A 6,810-nucleotide genomic window follows, 5' to 3' on the forward strand; every position below is an offset into this window, starting at 1 on the left:
AAACTCTTGTCTGCCTTTTCCTGTTGCTACGGTTACACGAAGTCCGTTCAACACGGACGTCATAAGTCACAGGTTCTGCATGAATGTTATAACTGAGATGCAAATTTTTCACCTGAAAAGTCAGCCTAAAACATTCTTGAATAATGAGGAATTGGGCCTTATTATGAAGAATTGAAACAGTCGATATGATCGACTCATTTATTTTGTAAGGGAGTTTTTTTACAGTGTTGCAAAACTCCACAAAATGAGTCAACTGAATACATTTGTGTTTGTATTTATTTTTTGGGAACATGAGAGACAGTAGTGGTTAGTGTGGTGTGTGAAATTACAAGGGGGATTTCAACACCTCAACACGGTCACAATTCCTCTGTGGAATTATGTGGCGTGACCGTGGCTTTGGCCTACAAAAAGTATGTTTCATGTGATTAAATGTGGCTTACAGCTCTTTTGTAACATCATATGACAAACAGAATGCTACTTTCCATTCACATAAGTAGGCAATGCTGTGCCCTACAAACGCAGAGACTCCATTGTGAACCGCATGACAATTTATTAGCTTCCACAAAATACATGCATATGCGTTTTGTTTTAGCAGAGCAGTTCTTGTACTGATTTGGATATTCCAATCCGTAAATTTGAAAGCAACGGCCGACTTCACGAACAAAAATGGTTTGACTCAATACCGCTCTGCTGTTTGTATTGTTAGATATTTTTTTGTCTCTGGCGGACTTGTATTCAGGGTACATTGCTTAATTAATACATCATTTACATTTTTAGGGCCCAATCAAGATGGATTTCTTTTAGGCCGATGCCAACTTTGGCAGAAAGAAAAATACAGATTCCTGATTTATTGGCCGAATAATTGACGTATTTTTTCTGTTGCATTAACTTGTGAGGTTAACTTTGTGCAAGAGCCGTAAATTGGTTTGAGCTGGATGTTAAATAAATAAATGACATTATGCCAACTGTATGTTGTTATGGAAACAGGACAAAGACGCTTGCAGTATTTATAAATCATGTAATTCAACAATTGTCACATTACAACATCAACACTGCTTTGCTAGTGACATGTTCTCATAATATCTTGGATAGTTACTTTGTAATACATTTTGAAGAGGCACTTCCAGTAAGTCTGGCGATATAGACGCTACAGTATCGTGTCTTAATTACAAAACAGTAAAAATAAATATTTTTCTAAAAGGTTGTTTGATGTAATATACTTTTATATATATATATATGCAAAGTCATAAAATGTTATATTCCACAGAAACAAATAGGGGTCCATCACACAACTTCCCCATCCTGTAAATATTGCTACATGTGTTGTGAGTGCAAGTGCCCGCAAGAGTAGATTGGAGGAACATAAATATAACCAGCCTGGTTGAAATGTTTGGTTTCAACAAACAATGGACCATTCATACAATGCAATTGGAAATGGTATGGCACAACAAACAATTAAAAATAACAATAGGCATAAACACCAAAAAACAGGATTCTGCTCTTCGAATTGGACACAACCCTGTCTTCTCAGAATAGCTGGTGTGCACTTCCATGGTCTTGGATTACATTGACGGAAGAGAGGATGACCGAAAAATGATCTTTTTTAGTTTCATCTTGTGCTCATGACAAGAAAAATCGAACATCCTGTTTGGGGTGTGATGATAAAGTGTGCAGCAATCCTCTTCTAATTGATTCAATAGAAAACTTTCATGAGCGGAAATCGCTGAGTTGTCGAATTATCATCTGGATTTGTCTGGTTTCGTTCCAGCATGGCGTCATACAATTTGTGTATATTTCAAGAGCAGATTCAAGATAACTGGTACGTGTTCTCACAATGATCAAAAAGCAACTGAGGGCATGAGCATTTATTGCAAACAATTTTTGTGTTTCTACAAACTGGAGCCAGTAGCTATTTTTTGGCACGCACCAAATAAAGAATCGTGCCAAATTCACCGCATTCCCCCAAAAAATTTTACAATAGTAACAAAATAAATAAATAAATAAATTGAAAAACTGTGAAGCACAATGTGATGCAAAAGCTTCATTCATGAAACTGAGCTGTGAAAAGCTCTTTTCATTTGCCCCCCCCCTCCCACTCCCTCACACACAGCTACGTAAAGTACAGTACTCAAGAAAAAAAAAATGCCATCATACTGCAATCAATTTAAATTAATTAAATTTATGAAAGGAAGGAACAGCAGCTGCTGGTCTTCGACACCTGCGGTCAAGAAAATGGGGACATTTGGCTTAAACTTGTTATAAAAAAACACTCAACTTGATTTTAGTTATAATTTGATTCTAGGGTGAGAACTTGTTTTGATTGTAGATGTGAGCATTTCACATGACGCTACTGCAGTAAAAAAAAAAAAATGAGGCAAAGTTGATGAGCTGGCTCATTCTGCCTTCAAAGCATCGTGAGAAACATGCGAGAACATTTTTCATCCACAACAGCAAAGAGTATCACAGCTTGAGGAGAAAGAAAAAAAAAGTCTATTTCAGTACCTGTGCTAGAGCACACAGTTTGTGAGGCAGATCAGATCAACTTGAGCCCACAAGGAAACTGGGGGGGCTTTGGGGGAAACACAAGTGATGCAGTGCCGTGAAGATCAGATGCACATTAGATGGCAAAGTGAGGCATGAATATACTGCACAGTGAGAAGGATATATACAGTGCACAGAGCTTGAAGCTCATATTCCCGCACGTAATCCACACGGGAGGCGGCACACTTGCACAGCGGTCTGTTTAGTCAGTACATTTGGAAAGCACGGAAAGAAAAAAAAAAAGGGGGTTTGTATGTTTCGACGAAACAAATCATATGTCGGTGGCAAGTTGTCTGCTACAGATGCCTGTTGCTGCATCTGCTCGTGATACGACGACCCCAAATTGTTTCGGCACATGATCTGGACACCCGGAACATATCACGTGGCCTTTGTCCCCCTGCCAAGTTGCATTCCTTGTTTTTTTTTTTGTTGTTGTTGTTTGAGTCAAGGTCTTCTACATAAAACGAACTGGTTTCCTTTGAAACATACAAAGGGACAATGAGCCCTTTCTTTGTCCAGATATTTTGTTTAAATCAAAGACTAATGAACAAAAGAAAACTCTTTTGTCAAGCCTTGGCAGTCAGGAGCAACGGGTTGCACGGCTTAGTTCTCTTCCGCACGAGGGGCATGTTAAGAAGTGTGCAATGGGTTCCGCTCATGAATTAGAGGGGTATTAACATTGGAAAAAACTCTAATTGAGTTAAGTAATTGGGTCACAAGACAGCAGTTCAGTTTCGACAAACATGCCCGTTCATTGGAATTATTTTTAATTTTTTTCATAGTCAGACAATTCTATTGACCGACAATATTATTTTGACAAAGCGTATCATTTCAAAAGCAATCTTCAATGACGTTTTTGTCTGAAAATGTGTCGGAGAGAGCATTTGGCTCACACGTGCTTGAAGTCGTGATTACGTTGGTGGCTGCGGGTGTTGTGTTGCTGTCATGGTCGCAACGTCAACTCTCCGCTCTCGGGCTTTTCGGGATAGTTGCTATGGTTTGTCATCAGAGAATTGCAGACGCATCTTAGTGATGAAAAGAATAAAAATGCAAAGGCAATCACTGTTCATGGGAAGAGTGAGAGCGCCTCGGCGCATTGCGTTTTCTAAGCTCAATGGTGTGATTACAGAGCCGAAGCCTTGTACTCGTTGACCTTTAAGAGGTTGCAATTAAGCTGTTTGAATTGTGCTGCGAAGTAATTCCTCCCTTTGGTTCCACGGCGGTTAAACAATGACGGCCAACTCATTTCATTTCTGGAAGTCGAAAGGGATCCTCTTTGCCGCTTGCGCCCCTCGACACGGTTGTGAGGAAAATCACGGTGGGTATTTCACACAATAATCGAATGCCATCTTTGTTTGGATGTCATCAAATGATTGCCACGCGATTAGAATGGAATACAAAAAATTTTTTTCAAGGGTCAAACAGCGTCCTACAAAACCCCTCACAAAGTTTATAGTGACGACACAAGACGCGGCTCGCGTATTTTTTTTTAAACGTCGTTTAATTGTCCGACGAGTGTCAATAGATCGACTTCCCTATGATAAGCGCCATCAAAGATGTGGACAAAATATTTTCAGGTAGGGATCAATAAATCCAGTTGACTCAAGCTTGACAGAATGGTTTGTTGACCCTGAGTGATGTCGGACCTGCGCAAATCTTTCTTAAAGCGACAACCACTTTGTCTCAGGTTCGAACGGTGTCTTCTCCAGACTGCATTTTTCCGTTTCCTTACAGAGACGTCAGATGTGATTTATACAGTCCCGTGTTCAAAGTACCTAAAGTTGATACTTGAGTAAAAGTCTTATCTGAAATAGTGGAGTGAAACTTGGGAGGCATTTATCAATAAAGTAAAATATACAGATACGTCAATAATCGACTTACTGTAAGTCCAGTCATGAAGTATTTGGATCCGATTACAATACAAGAGTGGATTTAGGCGCTTTCGGACTAATGCAAAGTTTTGTTCTCAACTGTTCGTAAGTCCTTTTAACCATTTGTGTGGGGTCATTAGCCTAGTAGAGGAACCCTGACCTATGACCAGGTCCAAGCTTTTCGACATTGATCATTGCAAATTTCACTTCAGGATTGCCTTGATAGTCGTAATATTTTAATTGTACCCTGCACAGATTCAAGACACCTTGTAGCTGATGTAGTAAAGCAGCCACAGATTCAAATTTATTTTTAAAATTTCACATTTTAAAATTTATTTAACATTATATATATTTTTTTTCACTTGTAAAACATGTGGCTGATGTGACTTGTCCAAAAAGCTTCAGTTTTGTCTCATTTGTCCAAAGGACATCTTTCCGATTTCTCGCTTGTTTATGTCGCTTGCATTTCAGTGACCGTTGTTGGCATTTCTTTCACGGAAGAGTAACAGCAATTTTGTCCACGTATACTGTTCGATACATGACACCAAACATAAATGTTTGTCATCCGCATGCTAACATTTGAGCAGGAAAGCCGAGGGGTGACATTAAAACACAAATCATTACAATAACTTGTTGTCTGCAGGAACCAGAAAAAGAACGAGAGTTTTGCAAATCATTTGAATAGACGATCGGTTATCTTGTTCCGTGATTTTTGTTGGGAGAGGGAATCCCGTGTACGTACATGGTCGTACGTTAAATCAATCATAATAGAAATCATTTGTCGTTGCTGGACAGTCCCGGGGCGCTTGTGTCTTGCGCCTGTAATGGGCAGCATTTTTTCACAGCCCCGCTTTGTTCAGCGGAGAGATCGGTGCTGTTGAACGGTCTGCGGCCGGATGGATGGAGGTCTTGAGGAGCCGACGATGAGAAGAAAGGAGCGTTGGCGCGGAGTGCCGATGCGGATTTGGAGCTGGGAGTCGCGGCTTGGAGTTTGAAGCGGATTATGTGGGACAGGAGAAGTGAACTAATCTCTTTTCGTCAATGGACGCTACAGCTTCGTGTTTGCTTTAAAAACTTTGCTTGTAGCAGACGTGTGCACATTTTCAGCATGATGTCTCTGATCCACTGGTGAAAGGACACTTTGATCCTCTCCTCTTTCATCTATAACTGCTTCAGACAACAAAGTGTATGCGGAAAAGTGGTGAAGATTGCACGACTGTCTCTGTCCTATGTGTTGTCTTGTGTTATTTTTGTTATTTTTGACTTCAAAATGGCGCCGCGAGAGTGGCTGCCTTTCCAGCAGCTCCTATTTTTTTGTTGTTCTACTTCTTCCTTTCATAACTTTGCTGCTGTGAATCTGGAATTTCTCCATGGCGAGACTAATAAAGGTTTTCTTAATCTTAATCATCATTTCAAGCGGATGAGTTGCCTTGGAAAGTAATAAGGTCATCTTGGTTTTATTTCCCTGCCTACCTGAGATGGATGACCTAGCAACATTGTTAGTGTGCCGTGGGGGGAAACGTACACCAAAACACGCTATTGTTTGACACCAAGTAAAACATTGTTTTGTTTTTTTTATTTGACGGGAGTTAAAGCTTTGAGAGGGTTCTTTGTTCAGCCTCCTATTTTGTCCGCTGTAAGAAACATGTTATACGCGCATATAAAACTTCAGTCCAAGTATGCAGGTGTGATGTCTCCCCCCCCCGTACGTTTTCCCCACATTGCCCAGCCTCGGTGGAAACAGCTTTTTCCTTGGCTTTTATCTCATTGTCTATGAGAGGAAGTCTCCTCAGACTCAGATGTAGTGGTGAGCAGACTCACCCTCCTCGTCGACGTGATGGTGAGTGGGCAGCAAACTAATTTGGGCTTGGTCATTACTAATAATCCAAATACCGTACCGATATTCATGCTCTCGTCACGGACATCCGCTGTGCTTTGCACGCCGCTGCTCGGATGGGATGGGAGGCTACGAGCAACGAGAGTAATTGGCAAAGGAATGTGACAATGTACCAGGTGTGTACGAATATTTCAAGGACTTGTGTCACAAAAGAAATAGTCCAAATCAGGACGACAAGCTACAAGTCTTCACCTTTTAAGATTTCTTCCTTGGCGGCCTTCCCTGACATGCCTTCACGCACTCATGGGAGGATTCTTACGGGATACTTTGCGTCGGCATCATCACGTCTTCAAAACTAGTCCCGGCCTAGATGACCTCTTCAAAGAGATACAATAACGTGGAGACAGGTGTGGTGAGTAGGAAGGTTTGTCCTCGGGGAGGAACTGTCAAAAGCTCAGCGCATTGAGAAGAGACGGACGCATTGTAGCAGTTGACCTGCCTCGACTCTCGCGTCGCATCTTCTCGCCCATTGAATGAAGCAAAGGCCGCGGAATGTCTTCG

At 41.0% G+C, this 6,810-nt stretch overlaps 1 protein-coding gene across 1 annotated transcript in view; it reads left to right on the plus strand.

The window, feature by feature from the left end:
• The window catches only part of bcap29 (B cell receptor associated protein 29), a 188,751-nt gene that overhangs the window by 27,005 nt on the left and 154,936 nt on the right, over positions 1–6,810 (plus strand). The window lies entirely within an intron of this gene.

The sequence above is a fragment of the Hippocampus zosterae genome, chromosome 10, assembly GCF_025434085.1.
Source record: "Hippocampus zosterae strain Florida chromosome 10, ASM2543408v3, whole genome shotgun sequence".
Lineage (NCBI taxonomy): Eukaryota > Metazoa > Chordata > Actinopteri > Syngnathiformes > Syngnathidae > Hippocampus > Hippocampus zosterae.